Source organism: Capsicum annuum, chromosome 6, assembly GCF_002878395.1.
Source record: "Capsicum annuum cultivar UCD-10X-F1 chromosome 6, UCD10Xv1.1, whole genome shotgun sequence".
Classification (NCBI taxonomy): domain Eukaryota; kingdom Viridiplantae; phylum Streptophyta; class Magnoliopsida; order Solanales; family Solanaceae; genus Capsicum; species Capsicum annuum.
The window spans coordinates 93,041,460-93,059,704 of NC_061116.1; positions in this window are offsets into that span (position 1 = coordinate 93,041,460).

The window sequence follows — 18,245 nt, forward strand, 5'->3', positions numbered from 1 at the left end:
TGATAGTTTTATGGTGTATTGTGATGCATCTTGGGTAGGGCTTAGTTATGTTTTAATGTAGCATGGGAAGGTAATTGCTTATGTTTCTAGGCAGTTGAAAGTGCATGAGAGAAATTATCCTACCCATGATTTAAAGCTATTGGCGGTTATGTTTGCTTTGAAAATATGGAGGTATTATTAGTATGGTGTTCACGTGGATATCTTTTCTGACCATAAGAGTCTATTGTATGTGTTCACTCAAAAAGAGCTTAACCTCAGGCAGAGGAGATGACTTGAGCTTCTCAAGGACTATAATATGAGTCTTCACTACCACCCAGGTATAGCTAACGTGGTTTCTGATACTCTTAGTAGGTTATCCATGAGGAGTTTGGCTCATGTGGAGGAAGGAAAGTGGGAATTGGTGAAGGATATTCACCATTTGGCTAATCTTGAAGTTTGCCTCTTGGACTCCAAGGATGGTGGTGTGGTGGTGTAAAAAGTGGTTTGATCGTGTTTTGGTACGGATATTTGGGAGAAGAAAGTACTAGATCCTATCTTGATAAAACTAAAGAGTGACATTGGTGGACAAAAGGAAGTGGTGTTTGAGATCAATGGTGATGGTACTTTATGGTACCAAGAGAGGTTATCTATTTCTAATGTCGACGGTTTGCAAAAAAAGGATTTTGGATGAGGCGCATGAGTCACGCTATGTTGTTCATCCCGACTCAACTAAGATGTATCATGATCTCAAGAAGATCTATTACTGGAATGGCATGAAGAGGGATGTGGCTGATTTTGAAGCCAAGTGCATGGTATGTTAATAGGTTAAGGATGAGCACATGAGGCCATGAGGGTTGTATCAAGAAATTGATTTTCCCAAATGGAAATAGGAAGTGATCAATATGGAATTCGTTACTGGTCTTTCTCGGTCTCAGAATCAATATGATTCAATTTGGGTCATCGTGGATAGGATAACTAAGTCTGTGCAGTTTTTGCTAGTGTGGGGTGCTTTCTCGGTGGTGGATTATGCGAAGATGTATCTTCAAGAGATGGTGAAGCTGGATGGGGTTCCTATTTTGATTATTTTTTATCATGACACGCAGTTTATATTTCACTTCTGGCAATCTTTCTAGAAAGGGTTAGGGACTAGAGTTAGTCTAAGTACTATTTTCCACCCGCAGATGGATGGGAAAGTGGAGAGGACTATTCAGATATTAGAGGATATACTTCGGGCTTGTGTGATTTATTATGCTGGAAATTAGTTTGGGCTAGGTAAGGTGGACATGTTTGGTCCCGACTTGGTTTACCAGGTTATGAAGAAGGTGAAAGTGATTTGGTAGAGGCTTAAGACTGCCCAAAGTCACCAAAAAACCTATGTGGATGTTAGGTCTTGAGACTTGGAGTTTGAGGTTGGGGATAAGGTTTTCCTCAAGGATATACCATGAATGGGGTAGTACAGTTTGGTAAGACGGGAAAGCTTTGTCCTCGGTATGTTGGTCCTTATGAGGTTTTGCGGAGAATTAGTGATGTTACTTATAAGGTGGTGTTGCCTTCTAGATTAAGCTTGGGCCATCTGGTCTTTCATGTTTCTATGTTGAGGAAGTGCATTGGTGATCCTTCTTCGGTTGTTCCTTTGGAAGGATTGGATATCTCAGACTCTTTGTATTATGAAGAAGTCCCGATTGAGATCTTGAATAGGTAGGTTCATTGGTTGTGGACCAAGTATGTAGATTCGGTTCAGATTCTGTGGCAGAACCATAAGGTGGAAGAAGCTACATGGGAAGTGGAGGAGGAAAATTAATATCTTTTTCTCTTTGTTTTCTAACTTTGTTAAAGGTTGGAGATATATTTAATAATAAAAATGACTCATGCGTGTGGTTACCCCTACCTTGTCTGTCATTCGGGGATGAATGTTCCAAGTAGGGGAAACTGAAACACCTTGGTTTCTGGACCTTAGAAAATTACTTGGAATTCTAGTCTCTGGACCCAATATGACTCGAGGGTATGAGCCGTATGTTGGGGTACAGATAGTATGGTTCACTTAACTTAACCTTACACTTGGTTACTTAGGTTGGATCTGAGTACGAGTGGCTCACCATTAGCCATAAGCCAGGGTACGAGTCATACCATGGACTCATATAGTAGATAGTGTCTAAATCTTCCTTGGGTTTAAATTTGCTAGGGGTATGGATGAAGGGTACAGATTGTATGCTTTGGATATGACATAGTTAGATGAGTTGTATACTGGACAGTGTTAGATCCAAAGGTTGAGGCTAGGATACGAGTTGAGGGTACCACTTGTATAGGAAGGGTACGACTCGTGAGGGTCAGTCGTATCCTTGGGATGGGATTTTGTGAAACTTAAGTGGGAGTATTTTGGACATTTTTCCACTTATCCTAATAAGGTCCCATGACTTCTAACCTACTTGGGATGTTATTTTCCATATTATTCCATTCATTAACACTTAGAAAACTCTTCTAAACACTCTATATTTCTCTAAAAAGCTTTTAGGTGCGAGAAGCTAAGGTTTCAACTAGAGGATTGATTTGGGGATTGTCTTGGTAATTTCTTTCCATCACCATCTTGGTTTAAGGCATGTTCTCTTCCTTCATTGTTAATTCTATCTAAAAGCATGGTTTTATGAATGTTTTCATGATTTCATTGATTGTATGATTTTGGTTTTCAAATATGAATTGGGGGTTTGTATATTAAATGGTTGGTTATGGTTTTTCATGGTTTTAATTAAGCTTGATATGCATTAATGTTCGTTTTGGATAATTAGATTTCATGGGAATGGTTTAATGGTAATTGGAATTGGTTTTGGTCATATTATGCCCCTAATGTGTTTTACAAAATGGCTATAATAATTGCTTTGAGTATTTTAATGGAACTCTTACTTGTTTTAAAAATTCATAAAGGTATTATGCATGGTTTAAATGGCTTGAAAAGGTAAATGGCTAAATGGTTATGCTTTTGGGGTACATGGAATCCCCCAAGTGATTTAATATGCTAAATGGAAGGGCACTTGGAAGTCCCCTTAAACCTCTATAGGTTGGCTATGGAGAGTACTTCCAAGTATGGTCGGTATGACGATACCACCACTAAATGGCCTTGGTTAATAAATGGAAAATTAATTGGTTAATTTCTTGGTAATGGTTTTAATTGGGCAATAATGGCTGGATGTGAAGCAAAGCCATAGAAGGTGGAGGTCTCTGGGGGACCAAAATTGGAAACTCATATTTGTCGAGTGAGGTTGGTCTTGGTGATCGTGTGCATGATGTCACACTATATTTTGGGGGATGTACTAGTAATCCCAAGTTTTCTTCCCTGTTTGTGCGGCTTCACACACTGGGTCCCTTTCAGCAGGGGGAGTTGAACCCATATAGCCCGTGGGTTGTTTAGGATGACAAAACTACACAACCCAGGTAAAGGTTTTAAAGGCATGCTAAACCCGGTCCCCTTTCCTATCATGGTTATATATATATATATATATATATGGTTGCGTGCATATGTATGGTTTTACTTGGTTTTATAAATGACATTATTTTATTCTTATCCTGAGATCATGCTAGCTTTCACCCGGTAACCTATCTACTGGCGGTTGTATACCCACGCTATGCAGGAACCGGCCGTTCTACTCCTTCTACATAGTGATTGACTCAGGGATCAATATTTGGACTGAAGTGGTGAGCTTTCATCCTTTTGAAAGGCTCCATTTTATGTTAGGGATATTTCTTGACACTATGATTTTATTTTGGATATTAGTTTTGGCCATGGTTGGGGGCATGTCCCAACCGGATTTTATTACTCTTTTGATTAGAGGCTTTGTGGTACTTCTATGGGTTGGAATGGGTGGGATCGGTATTGGTATCAGCCTTGGCATTGGAATAAGCTGGTGGGCTGACATCGTTGGACATAATTTCTCACTGTTCCATTGTACTTCATTTTGGGATTAATTATATTATGTTTTGGAACATCTTTAGTTATGGCCTTAAACCTTGTTTCGTAATTGGTTTGGTAAGGTTGGATTATTGGTATGGGATGGTTGGACTTGGTTGGGTAGGTCACAGTCGTGATCTTATCCTAGAGTCTTCATATAAGCTATTGCACTATATTGATACATGCTCGAAAATTCAGCCAACTCAGGACAAGAAGCTGGAGGTTAGGTTGGGTAATGGGGTGGTCTCCGGTCCCGGTCGGATTTAAGATGCCCATTACGACAAGTCCCCCGATCGGGTTGCATCAAAATTACTGTTGTCATTATCTTTTCCTAGTCACTACTCCTCTTTTTGAGTAAGTAGCAATAATCTAGGTTCGATACTAAGGTGTGCACCTGTTAAGAAAGCAATTAAATCAAATATAACACGATGCATGCATGGGTATCAGTTCAGAACAACAATAGAACTTCCCCTACTTCGTTAATCTGCTAGGGTTTCCACAAACCTAGCTAAGGGTTTTTAGCCGCTCATGCTTATGGAGTAATCAATTACATTTATGATTGATAAAATAGCTGAAATCACAATAATAAAAAGTAGAAAAACCCAAAACCATAACTAAATTAATCAACCAAATTCAATACAAGAGAATTCCAAGACTAAAATCGAATCTCAGAATCAAAATATGTTTGTGAGTATCAAAAGTGTGTAACTCTTACTAAAACACATAAAGGGTATATATAGTACATGAGGAAACTCTAAAACCAAATCTCAAATGAAATAGGAGAAAAAAGGGTCGGTGTCCACTTATGGTTTCTACTTGCACCCTGTCCTTTTGCACAGGTAGTACTTATGGCCTGCACGGAGGGCACAAGTGGCTGCCGCAAGTGCCAAACCAAAATTTTCGGCAAGTCAGCTCTCAGGATTTTGGACTTCTAACACTTGCTTTTCCCACATGCGGTCCATAAGTACTACATGCGGTCCGTATGTTGACTTAGCAAGTGCCGAAAGTCATCTTTTCTTCTCTTCTTCAATTCCCGAACATGATTTGGTCACAAACAATCCGAAAAGTGTCTTGAACATCCACAATTACTCTCAAAAGTGGTCAAAACACCTTTTCCCTATTTTTCGTGAACTTAACATCCAAAACATTATTTTCTACAAAACATACCCAAAACGTATCTTATCGAACAAAACAACCTCAGAAATTTGCATATTTTCCTCGTTTTAAGCATCGAAAGTGCTATATTTCTATCGCACATCATTGAACCTAAGACCTCATGTTTATCAACCACTTCCTTGACCATTAGGTCACACCCTTGGGATATCTTATTAATCTCAAATCTATTGTAAGCATATGCCTTGAATTATGAATATATGTTATATCGCTGAGAATGGACGATCTCCCTATTTATCATTATTGGTCAAAATGTGAATGGGTCTTAATTTGCCTTTGTAGTTGAAATCTTTAGTTCTGTAAAATTTAAACTATTTGTTTCTTCCTGACACTCCCCCTTCCAGTCCATTAATGGATATCTTTAGACATCTAATCTCATGTAAAATTTATTTTTGATAAATTAGGGACATTCTATAGTTGTTCAGAAAGGTAAGGCTTTTGGTTGAGGGGTCCAAAATCGTGTTTCGACTTTTGAGTCAGATTATAAATTAACTTTATTCAAACTGGGCCATTGAATTGCGTGGTGACATTTTTAAGGAATTAGTTGATGACTTAGCCATCCAAGTGGCAACATACCCTCAAGTACAGTATCTTATTCTAGAAGATGTCCCAGAAGAGATCGTCAACAAGGAAAGAGTAATTAAAATGCAGAAGAAAAAACTATTACAAAAAACATAAGCAAATTAGATCCAAGATTATTGATGGGCAAATAAATAAGAGGCTTGAAGAAATGGCATTACTTGAGCAACCTTACATCAGAATGATAAGATGGTCGTAAAGGACTCGGTCAAGCAGACAATTGGAACTATTGATGAGAACATCAAAGTAAAGATATTTGTGAGATACAACCCGGGGAAGGTCTTAAAAAGAATAGACATGACTTCACAATAGAGGTGACTACTAAAACAACAACTAAACCTGTCTCCTCGACAAGAAAAAAACAACTTGCTATTGAAGCCAAGGAGTCTATTCTTGAGTAAGTTTATACTTTCTTGATAATTACTTCCTATCAATAAATTATGTTTCTTCAAAGATGAACAACTAGAAATGTGGTAGTAGAGCATTGCATGACATTTCAAATACATGATTTTTATGACTCAAATTATAATATCATCTTTTCAGTTGGTTAATTGTTTTTAGTCAACTTCTCATCATTAAATGATAGTTTTAGCATTTTGCTATGTTTAGACTCAAATACTGCTTATACAATCTTCTAAACCTAAGTACAAGTTTTGCTTCATTTATTTTCAAATGAAATCTGGTTCCAACAACATTATAAAAGAGCTAATGTGAAATAGCTATCAGTCTATCTTTCTCATCTCACTGCGCAATTCCTTGCCAATATTTTATCCTAAGTTATTTTCAACCCCAAAACTCCTATATTATTTTATTTCTCATGGTTTATTTATATTCTAATTGATTCTAATGCAGACCTCCAAAAGCATCAGTTTTATCAACTTTGGTTAAACAACTGCAAGAAAAAACTAGAGTTAGGATGATACATTGTAAGAAAGACCTCTTCGAAATTGGAGGTGATCTTGAGAAGGCATAGGAATACCTCCAAAAAAAGGGTTTTTCTAGTGCCGATAAAAAGGAGACAACGAACTTTTTAGATTCAATCTTTCAAAGCAAAGAGCGTTTATAAAATAATGAGCCTTATCAAAGGCTACAACAACCTACAAAGTCAAATTTGGGAAGAATAAAGTGTATGCAGTACGTATCAATGACTCAGATACATAATGAATTAGAGATGCACAATGATTTTTTAAAAATGAGGATTACCTCTCACAAGCATAAATCTCATATTCCTATGAGTTCTCCAGTAAGCATTCAAACTAAATGCTTAACTTTGATCCAAACTCACATTAAAGCAAAAATCAACCTATGCATGTGTAACCATCAATCCACCAAGTTAACATAGGAAAACAACAAACATTAATCATTAATTTCCCCTTAGTATCAATGGAGCCTATTAAAAATAAAAATAATAAAATTCAAAAAAAAAAGGATATAATCAATTTCAAGTTGTAGACACCTATTGAATGGATTTTTCTTAAAATGAAGTAGTATAATATTCAGTATCTTTTAATGTTTTAGGCGTAGTATCAAGAACTATCGTTATATCATTGTATAATTAGAGGAAAAAATACATTCATGTAAAAATCCATCAAAACTATCATAAGAATGGAGAAATTACTACCAAATGTCCATCAAAATCTCATTAGCAATTACCGAAAGCATTAAACAAACAAAGAATGCATAAAATACTTAGTAGGATTGAAGTAATAAATCATGACAATAATATGAGAGAAAAGAACAACCAGACATAAATAATAACCTTGGAAAGTCCAACATACAATTACTAAAAAATTGAAAGACTTCCTAAATTTTATGTTGAAATAGGAGAAACAAAGCCTCAATTAGCAAGTTCCAAATGTAGTAAATTAGTCCCGCAATTTATGTAAAGCATCAAACCTTAGCCAATTAGCCACCACATTCAAGATAGAACATTAAAAAACATTGGGAAATGAAACCCCTAAAATTTACTCTAAAACAGATGTAGATAAAAAAAACAAAAAATATCCATTTTGATATCTATTTGTAGTGATAAAGCCTAAAAGACACCAGTGAAATACTTCAACAAAAAGAAAGAGTAAGAAGAAACAAATCCCACCCGAGGCAAAGATAAAAGAATAAGAAGAAGATAATCTAATCAATAATGGATGAAAAAATTTCTTGTTTGGCAAAGTAACATTCTGGGAGGAGTATATCCAATGTAAAACAATTGATATTGTCCTTTCACAGTATCACACCACGTGTAAATTGATTTTGTTACGTGGTCCATTAAACGTTGATTTATCTTTGTGTAATTTATGATAATACCCTTAGTTGTACAACCAAAAACTTCACTTATATATAGTAGAAATATGCTAGACCAAAAAGTTAAATAGAGGAATAAGCAATACGTAATTACTTTATGAAAGTGCCAATCTCCAACCTCAGTTCCGACAAATTCTCATGTTGTTGTGCTTTTTTTCTCTTTTTTCTCCATGAGCTCATTATATATTGCAATTTTATAACTCACAAATCATAAACACTTCATTTCTATAACCTCTAAAAAATGATTAACGAGTTTATCATAATTAATTTTTTGTCTGTTTCTTTCCTAGTGCTCCAAGTTGAGCTAATTAACATAATTAGATTCTGTAGAAATTTAAATTTAGGAAAAATAAAAGGATCAATATTTTTTAGTATTTTGTTATAACATGTTATGAGTTTCTTAAAAAAAACTCAATTTATTATGCGATATTAGAATGTAACTACCTGAAATTTAATGAAATATGTGTAATTTGACTATATTACCACTTCTCATAGTTGTGTTATAGTATTTTTGAGGAGTGGTGGTGATTGACACGGTTCGCAATGAATTTTGGTACCATTTGTGCGATATTATGATTTTTGGTTGCTTCGAGAGTCTTATTATGCACCTGTGTAGTTATCTTTTGATCTGTAGGATGGATGACTGAATCAACTGTGCCAGAAACTCCAAAATATCAATTTTAGTCGAGGTAGACCTTTGATTTAGGTCTCGATGCACCCGAGCTCATTTTGACCTATTGATAGAAAAGTTGGAAATTTTAGAAATATGGGTATAGGATCAATATTTGGTTGAAACAACCCCGAATAGAAAATCTAACTTTTCTAACATATTTGAAACATTTATTTTAGGGTGTTAATATGTTTGGGTTGATTTTATTACTTTTAAATCTCATTTTGATCCTCGATTTGGAAAATTGTGATTTAGAACTTTGGGGGTCAACTCTATGAAAATGATATATTTTTTGAAAATCTAATATTTTCATTGAGTTTGAAGCGTCGAATTTAGTGTGGTTACATAGTTCCTTTGCATATATTGGACTCCAAACGAATCCGGCGCATCCCGTCAAAGTCCGCTTGGGACTTAATAATCTAGTGCACCAGGTTAACTGGTTTTTATCCGAGCACCAGGTAAATCATATAATTACTAGTTTTTCATTAATTTAACCTTCAAAACAACATTGATTCTTGAAACATGAATTTTAAAAATTTTATCCGATAAAGCTTAAAAATAATTTTTCTTCGATTTGAACATCATTTTTTACTCAATTTGACTTGGGTTTTCAATTGTAGATTTCTAAAAATATGGGAAACACATTTTTGAAGTAAAGTTATGATTTTTTCCTTTTTTAAAAAAAACTCATTTCGAAGGTCCATTTTGACCCCGAACCAAAAGTAGGTAATATGAATATCATTAGCTTTATTTTGATGTATGGAATCTATATTTCTTATTTTAGTTGATTTTGAGATTATTCATTATAAGTATGGCTTTATGTTTGAAGTGTTGCAGATCGGTTCCGACATTCGAGGTAGATTATGGCTTAACTCTTTCAAATTGGGCTGAATAGTAAATAATGGTAGAAAATATATGTTAAGGGTGAAAACTAAGCATGAACAATGTCTATCTGTGTTTTGCCGGTGTGGGGGCCTATATGTGATGTAATTTTTGAAATAGAGATATAATGTGATATGTCTGACCTTGTGGGGTCCTATATTATATTTATAGCCTTGAATATATGTGAATAATTGTATTGTGTTGTTTCGAATATCTATTGTGGTACCTTTGATGTAATGTGATATATATATATATATATTCATACTTTTGGCATATGAATACATGTGGAAATTCATGGATAAATAAAAATAATAAGTGGATATTGGCTCCCGTGGTTTGAAAATGTATCATTGTGGTAGGTTGTGGAAATATATTATGTGGTTGTTTGTGGAAATACTCATTGTGATTAGTTGTGAGAATTACATCCTCTTATTATACTCATTCATGAAATGGTACCACCATGGCAATATGTGAGAAACATTGGCAACACCTTTTTATAATAGAAAATGTGGCATCTTATAAAACCCTCCATGAGGGATGTATCGGGAAGGAGATATAGATATAGATACATATATATATATATGAATTATATATGGGTTGATGAACTACTCCTGGGTCCCATGTCAGGAGGTTTGCCTCTGTGGGTGTATACGGAGGTTGTGAGATAGCCTCGTGCATCGTCATCATCATCATCTTATATATTGCATTTCTTTATTATGTTTGTGTTGTGACTGAATTTCCATACTTACTTGCCATACATTTATTTATGCTATTTTCCATTAATTGTACCTAACTATTATTTATATTTATGTTATCCCTTGGCCTACGTGTATGTGATAAAATGTATACTTGTTTACTACCTGGTGCTGTTGTTGCTATATATGTGTTACATATATATATATGTTAGAATTGTTAGTGCAAGTAGTGTGGGCTACCGCTTTGGGACATTTTTTGGTTGCACGTGATGTGCCCTTAGTATATATTTTATATGCTATAGTTTCTACTTTGCTCGGTCGGCCTATGATACCTACTGAGTACAAGTGGACCATATTCATGCCTGCTCTACCCTTTTAATATAGGTCCTACCATGAGTGCACCCTGGCTTGCTTAACTCGGGTGATTGTTGGAGCTTTCAAGGTAGTGGTTGGCCTCCAGGAGTCCGGATGTCCTTTATTACTTTTCTTATAGACTATGTCTTTACTTTAATTTTAGAGATAGAGTTTCTCTTGTATTTGGATATCTTATGTATTTTATTTGGATTCGAGTTGTACTAGATACGTTCCTATACTATTGACACCTGGTTTTGGGAGTTATGGATGTATTGTTATGTTTTCTTCCATATTTATTATACTTGTATGGTTCGGATTTATTCTAGGAGCCTTACATTGGGGTTATTATTATTTATTTTTCCCCTTGTGCTTTAATTTAGGTGATAGGCTTACTTGTCAAGGTTCGCCGCGACTACTGCTATCATGACCTATGGATTTTGGGTCATGAGAAATTGGTATCAGAAAAGCCAAGTTTTATTGATCTCAACAATGTAGACATTTGTATCTATTTTTGAGAGGCTATAGGATATCCTTAGGAAACTTTCCTTATTTTATTCCTTATCGCGTGATGTTCTTTTGTGTCTTATGTTCTGAGTTGTGTTTCACTCTTTCCCCACAGATGGTGTTGACTAGGTTCTGTGAGGTCACAGAGCCTGCTTCTAAAGATAGAGTAAAATCAAGAGGGCAAGCCTCAAGTCATGGACTGACTTGAGAGAGAGGATGGATCTGTGGTTCTGCCCCATCTAGGAGAAGTGCTAGGGGACTCTCCCCTGAGCCTCGTGTTTAGCAGGCTGGAGGTATGGGTTCTACTCCAGTTTTTTAGAGTTTGTCTGCCCTACTTTTGGAGATATTATTGGTGTGTTTCCTAATCCGCTTAGAGGATTTTCCTTTGGTTATGATGAGCGTTCCTCCCGTTTAGAGTTTAGATCCTCCTATTGTACTTGCTTCTGTTTTAGGTACTTCTTCAGCCTTAAGTCCTATTCTTATTTTAGCATCGATATCTAATCATGGTGTTCCAAGATTGGGATTTCAGCCTTCATTTATGTTACCTCCTCAGATGGGATCTCAGTCTATTAGATTCACTATGACTTCTTTTGCTGTTAGTATTGTGATGTCTTCGAGGATTAGAAGAGGTTTGAGAGATTAACTTATTTGGGTCCTGCTAGGTTCAGTGGTGTTATGTATGAGGATTCCTATGAGTTTTTTATCGTTTTCTGTGAGAAGTTACATAATTTGGATTTGTTGGAGTCGCATGGAGTGACTTATACTACCTATCAGTTGAGATATGTGGATACAGATTGGTGAATTTTAGGTATTGGTTATAGAACTATTGATTCTCCTGAGATATCTTGGGATCAGTTTATTGATGCCTTTCTGGAGAGATTTGTGATTTATAGTTTGAGAGATCAAATGTGTGATGAATTTGATCATTTGGAGCAAGGCTCCATGACTATTGTAGAGTATGATGCACAGTTTCATACCTTGTCCAGATATTACTATGCTAGTATTTCCACCATTTATAAGAAGATTCAGAAGTTTGTGAAGGGTCTGGATGTCTTTTTTCAGTTGGATATATCATAGATGGTTGTTTTTGAAGAATTTTTTTAGAGTATTATAGATCAGTCTAAGATGACTGAGGGTATTCTCCAAGCATCTCAGGGAGGTGCCAAGAAAGTGCACAATTTTTGTGAGTTAAGAAATCAGCCTTCTCATGGATCTTCTGGTCCAATAGTTTAGGGTGGTCATTTGATCCTCTTTCTTGCATTGATGATTATTTGATCAGCTTCAGGGTGTTGCGGTGTTTTCAAAGATTGATTTAAGGTAGGATTATCACCAGTTGAAGAATAGAGCTTTAGATATTTTGAAGACATCTTTTCATACTTGATGTGGTCATTATAAGTTCTTGGTCGTGTCCTTTGGGCTGACCAATACCCCTGTCGTATTTATGAAGTTGATAAAATGGGTGTTTCGATCATATCTCAACTCATTTTTCATTGTATTTATATATGGTATCTTGGTATATTCCAAGAATGAGGCTGAGCATGAAGAGCATTTGTGGATTATGCTTCAGAGTTTGAGGGATGAGAAGTTGTATGTGAATTTCTCTGAGTGTGAGCTTTTGTTGGAGTCTATTTTTTTCTTAGGTCATGTAGTGACTAAGGAGGGTATTAAGTTAATTCAACTAAGGTTGCAGTGGTTCGTGATAGGACTACACCTAGTTCGCCCACTGAGATTCAGAATTTTGTTGGCTTGGCTGGTTATTATTAGTATTTTGCTGAGGTTTTTTCATCTATTATAGATCCATTGACTAAGTTGACTCAAAAGAAGATTTCTTTTTAGTGGTCTGATGTTTGTGAGGCAAGCTTTCAAAAGCTCAAGGATTTGCTAACTTTAACTTCTATTTTGGCTTTATCCAAGGAGGGTGTGGGCTTTACCATATTTGTGATGCTTCAGGTGTTGAGTTAGGTACTGTGTTGATGCAAAATGATCAAGGTGATTGCTTATGTATCTCGTTAGTTAAAGCCTCATGAGAGGAATTATCACACCTATCATTTGGAGTTGTGTGCGGTTGTTTTTGCTTTGAACTTATAGAGGCACTACTTGTATGAATTTTGTTATGAGATTTTCTCAGATCATCATGGCATTCAGTACTTCTTCACTCTATGATATCTTAACATGAGGTTATGTTGTTGACTTGAGTTGCATAAGAATTATGACTTAACTATTTTCTACCATTCGAGTAAGGCTAACGTGGTTGTGGATACCTCTAGCCGAAAGTCGACTAGCATGGGTAGCTCGGTGCATCTTTTGACCCAGGAAAGGCCTTTGGCCTAAGAGGTTCAGTCTGTAGCTAGCTAGATGGTTAGGCTTGATATTTCGATACCTCAGCAGATTTTAGCATTTCTGGAGGCCTTTGAGGTTCAGTCTGTAGCTAGCCAGATGGTTAGGCTTGATATTTTGACACCTCAATGTAGTTTGGCATTTCTGTAGGCTAGATCTTCTTTGATGGAGCAGATTTGAGCTTATTAGTTTGATACTTCTAGATTATGGTTGATTCGATATAAGGTGTAGGGTGGCAAGGCTAAGGAAGCCTCACTTAATTCAAATGGACTTTTGAGGATTGGGGGTTGAGTGTGTGTGCCGAGAGTGGGTGATTAGATTAGGTTGATCTTAAAGGAGGCCCATTGTTCTAGATATTTCATCCATCTAGGTGTGACTAAGATGTATCATGATTTGAGGTAGCTTTACTGCTGGGGTGGATGAGGCAAGATATAGCAGATTATGTGGCTCGTTTCCTATATTTTTAGTAGGTAAAGGTCGAGCATATAAGATCTAGTGGTTTGCTTCGGAGGTTACCCATTCTCGAGTGGAAGTAGGAATAGATCACCATGGACTTTGTGACTGGTTTACTTCATATATCTCATGGTTCTGATAGTGTGGGTCATCATGGATCGATTGACCAAGTCAACTCATTTTATTTTAGTTCAAGTCTCCTTTAGTGCTGAGAGATTAGCCTGTATCTATATTCATGAGATTGTGCAACTTTAAGGTGTGTTGGTGCCTATTATTTTAGATTAGAGTTTTGTGTTCACTTTTTACTTTTGGAAGATATTTTTGGATGAGTTAGGCACTCAGGTTGATCACAGTACAATGTTTTACCCCCAGACTGATGTCAGTCAGAGTGGATTATCCAAGTTTTAGAGGATATGGTCCGCAAATATGTGATGAATTTTGGGGGCCAGTGGGAACAATATTTGGCTTTAACAGAGTTTGTGTACAATAATAGCTACCATTTCAGCATTTATAGGGCTCCTTTTGAGGCTTTGTATGGTAGCATTATCGCTTGCCAGTAGGTTGGTTTGATGTTTCTGAGGTTAGGCCTCGAGGTACGGACTTACTTCGTGAGTCTTTGGATAGAGTTTGAGTCATTCAGGACAGACTTAGAGCAAATTAGTGTTGGCAGAAATGCTAAGTATATCATAGGCTTCGTTCCTTGATATTTGGTATTGGTGATCGTGTTTTCCTTTGAGTTTTACCCATGAAGAGTGTGATGAGATTTGGAAAGGGGTAAGTTTAGCCCCACGTATATTGGTCCATTTGAGATTCTTTGTACTATTGGCGATGTGGCCTATGAGTTAGCATTGTCTCTAGATTTGTCAGTTTTTCATCTAGTTTTTTTGTTTATATGCTTCACCATTACATTTCCATTGAGTATTATGTCATTCGTTGGGAGTCTATTCCGTTGGATAAGAGATTGTCTTTCATTGAGTAGTTGGTCTATATTTTGGTTGTAGATGTTAGGCGGTTGTGCTCTAGAGTTATCCCTATGTATGGTTCAGTGGTGACATCAACCGATACATGAGGCGACTTGGGAGGTCAAGTCTGACATGTGTAAATTTTATCCCCAGCTCTTCATTGATTCAAGTATTTATTTGCCTTAGTTTGATGGCAAACTAGATTTTTAGTGGTGGATGATGTAATAACCTGAAATTTGATAAAATATGTGTAATTTGTGATTTTGTGTGATTTAACTATTTTATCCCTTCCCATAGTTTCATTGTGGTATTTTTGCAGTGTGGGGTGATTGGCATGATTCCTAATGCATTTTGGTACCATCTGTGCGATATTGTGATTTTTGGTGGCTTCAAGAGCTTTATTATGGACCTATGTGGTTATCTTTTAATCTGTATGACTAATGGATGAATGGATTGTGCCAGTAGCTCCAAAATATCAATTTTATGCTAGGTAGACCTTTTATTTAGGTCCTTATGCACCCGAGCTCATTTTGACTTGTGGTTAGAAAGTTGGAAAATCAAAAATATGGGTGTGGGACCCACATTTGGTTGAAACTACCTCGAATGGAAAATCTAACTTTGCCAATGCATTTAGTACGTTAATTTTAGGGTGGCATCATGTTTGGGTTTGTTTTATGGCTTTCAAATCTCATTTCAACCAGTTGTAAAATTGTGATTTCGGGCTTCGAGGGTCAAATCTATGAAAATGATGTCTTTTAAAAACTGATATCGCCTTTGAGTCTAGAGCATTGCATTTAGTGTCGTTACATAGTTTGTTTGCATATATCCGACTCCAAATGAATATCGGGCACCCCATCAAAGTCCGTTTGGGACTTAATAATGTGGTGCACTAGGTTAACTAGTGCACAAAGGGTAATACGCATTTCAGGGGTGTGTTTTATGCCTTTGTGCGCCAGGTAACCTGGTACAATATAAAAAGGCCCTTTTACCCAATTTTGCTCATTCTTTCACCTTTCCTCTTGAGATTTAAATCCTAAAATAGTGTGAAAACTTAAAAGTGAAACTTGTGGGAACTTGGGAAGCTAATTAACATCTATTTCTTGATTCTATTATGGATTTAAGGTGAGATTTCATCCTTTCTTTGTCTAATTCTTGATTATTTCTCAAAACATGAAAAATCTTAGGGCTTGATTTTAAACCACAATTTCACTACTTTTCACTTGAGTAATTTTTCAATCATATAATTACTAGTTCTTCATCAATTTAACCTTTAAAACAACTTCGATTCTTGATTCAACACAGATTTTAAAGATTTTACTCAGTAAAGCTTACAAATATTTTTTCTTTGATTTGGACCTTGTTTTTTCTCGATTTGATTTGAGTTTTCAGATGTAGATTCCTAAAAATATGAAAACACATTTTAAAAGTAAGATTATGATTTTGCCCTTTTTTCGAAAACCCATTTCGGGGGTCCATTTTGACCTAAACCAAAAGTAGACAATATGGGTATAATGTGCTTTATTTTGACGCATAGAATCTATATTTCTTGATTTTAGCTGATTTTGGTACTATTCATGAGAATTAGGGCTTTGTGGTTGAAGTGTTGCTAACCAGTTTCGACATTCAAGGTAGGTTATGACTTAACTATTTCAGACTGGACTGGGTAGTAAATGATGGTACAAAATACATGCTAAGGGTGGGAACTAATCATGAACAATGACTATCTATGTGTTGTGCTCATGTGGGGCCTATATGTGATGTAATTGTTGAAATTGAGATATTATGTACTCCCTCCGTTTCAAAAAGAATAACCTACTTTGACTTGACACAAAGTTTTAAAAAATAAAGAATACTTCTAAATCTTGTGTCCTTAAATTAAAGTTGTGTCAAATGTACCAAAATGCCCTTTAATCTTGTGGTCCTAAACATGTCATGTGGAAAGTTGAAATTAAAGTATTGCCAAAAAGGGAAAGGGGTCATTCTTTTTTAAATGAATTAAAAAAGAAAGTAGGTCATTCTTTTTGAAATGGAGAGAGTAATATATATGATCGTGTGGGGTCCTATATGATGTTGATAACATTGAATACATATGAATAATTGTATTGTATTGTTGCAAATGCCTATTATGGTACCTTTGATGTATTGTGATATATATATATATATATATATATATATATATATATTCATACTTATGACATATGAAAACATGTGGAAATTCATAGATGAATGGAAATAATAAATGGATATTAGCTCACGTAGTTATGAAAATGTATCATTGTGATTGGTTGTGGAAATATATCATGTGGTTGGTTGTGGAAATACTCATTGTGATTGGTTATGATAATTACATCCTCATATCATATTCATTCATGAAAAAATAGCACTACCGTGGCAACACTTGAGAAACACTGGCAATACTTTTTTATGACAGAAAATGTGACATCTTATAATACCCTCCTCGAGGAATGTGCCGAGAAGGAGATATAGATATATATTGGCTGTATATGGGTTGATGAACCCTCCATGGGTCCCATGTTGGTAGGCTTGCCTCCGTTGGTTTATATGGAGGTTGTGCGATAGCCTCGTACATCATCATCATTAGCGTCTTATATATTACACTTCTTTATTGTGTTTGTATTGTGATTGAATTGCCTTATTAACTTGTTATATATTTATTTGTTCTATTTTCAATTGCCTTATTATTATTTGTTGTTTCCCTTTGTGTATTGATTTTGGTGATAGGCTTACTTGTTAAGGTTTACCGTGACAAGTGCCATCATGACTGATGGATTTTGGGTCGTGACATAGAAGTAGTAGAAAAGATCCAATTAATTGATTTAAGAGAAAATACATCAAAACACGCCTCAACTTATTCACAAAACTCACTTTAACACTTTAACTTTATGGTTAATTATTTTCCTCCCTAAACAACTTTCAATTGTATTTTATACCACCCCTAATAGCTAGCATGGAAAATTGCAAAAGCTTCAGCACATAAATGAAAAAAAATGAAAAAAGGTGAGGCCCACTTTTAAATTTTACTAATTTTCTTTTCTTCATCTTTCTCACACCCCACCACCCCCTCTCTTCTCCTTTCTTATTTTTCTTTTCAAATTCGTTCAATAAACCTAACTAATTCAGGATTGAGGCATCTTTGATTGAAATTTTTATAAAATTAAGGACCAAAGAAAGGTCGGTTACCCTCGTCAACACAAGTAGAAGAAGTTGAATACAAGAAAACATTCACTAAAAATCTACACATGATTTGTGTTAAGAGATATGTTATTATCTAAAATTTAAATTATTAGTAAGTAAGATAGCTTCAAAATGTTTCTCTATTAGATTAATTTAATTTTAATTTTAAAAACACTATTTGAATTATATAGCCTTATCATAAAATTTAAAAGGAGAAAGAA